Raw genomic sequence first — 1,153 nt, forward strand, 5'->3', positions numbered from 1 at the left:
CAATACGATATTATTAATACAAAACATTTCAGGCTAACTTATCCGATTAGCTATTTAATCATATAATCAGATAATATAAACCAATTTTTACTTTACAACTTTCATTTTCCACAGACCATCATTAAGGTAATGGCAGTTTTCCACTCCTACTCCCTTATTGACTTTTGAGCTGAAAAAATACCAGGCATTAATAAGAACAAAATACAAGGAGCTCTAAATTACATATCCTCTGTAGACAAAGTAGTAATGCCAATANTTCCCCGTAACTAAGAGCTCTATATGATCGTGGCTATAATATTTACAGCTAGAACTACACAATTCATTTTTATATCAATAATTTTTAATTACCATTTGGCGATGCGGTATGAATCCTTTTTCGGGAGTATTAAATCAATGTGTGTTTCCAGAAATGGATACGTTTCCAACAGTCTCGCACGGATGCCTTTCTGCACAGACGACTTCAGCTGCTGTAGAGAGGAAACGCTTTCCTTTTCTTCAAACCTATAATGCCGAATATTTTATTTTGTTAATTTCAATCAACGTCTTATTAAGGCCAAACTTACTTTTTAAACATTTTGGACGTATTTGTACGAAAAAATCGCAAAATGACTGCAATTTTTTTCGTAAAGCATGCAGCACAAAGCAGACAACAACAAAACAAAAGCGAATGTCAACAAAAAAGCGAAAAACTACCGGAAAAAACAGGGTGACCAAAACATTTTGACAATGCACTACAGGAAGTACAGGGTGACTGAAATTTTTTAACCATGCACTACCGGAAGTTGATGTCGCTTCAGGGATAATTGTGGCATTTCTACACCACGCAAGTTGTAGTTTGTTTAATAAGAGCTGATCTGTATAAGCTCATTGTTATCGATTTGGTTATAGAACATGAGCTGAATTTTCAATTTATCCTACATTGTTTTTTGTTAGCTTGAAATTGTTTACAATTCGCTATTTATAATTTGTAACATTAGAGGAGTTTGCACAATCCAAAAGGAGTTACAACTTCGTTTGAGGCGAACGTGACGGTGTTATGCAGAAATTTTGTTTGGCAATCTGCATGTAATTGTTCTTGCAGCGAACTCACAGAGACCGAACTTGGCGACTCTCACAGCAAACTAATTTTGTTGAGCCAAACAGCTGTAAAAGT

General features: G+C 35.0%; 1 pseudogene; it reads right to left on the minus strand.

Annotated features, from left to right (window-relative positions):
* Nucleotides 1-8: 8 nt before the first annotated feature.
* LOC108355989 (malignant T-cell-amplified sequence 1 homolog) lies at nucleotides 9-922 on the minus strand (annotated as a pseudogene).
* Between the last annotated feature and the right edge of the window lie 231 nt (nucleotides 923-1,153).

Source organism: Rhagoletis zephyria, unplaced genomic scaffold (genome assembly GCF_001687245.7).
Source record: "Rhagoletis zephyria isolate East Lansing unplaced genomic scaffold, Rhagoletis_zephyria_1.1 Rzeph_scaffold_52781, whole genome shotgun sequence".
Classification (NCBI taxonomy): domain Eukaryota; kingdom Metazoa; phylum Arthropoda; class Insecta; order Diptera; family Tephritidae; genus Rhagoletis; species Rhagoletis zephyria.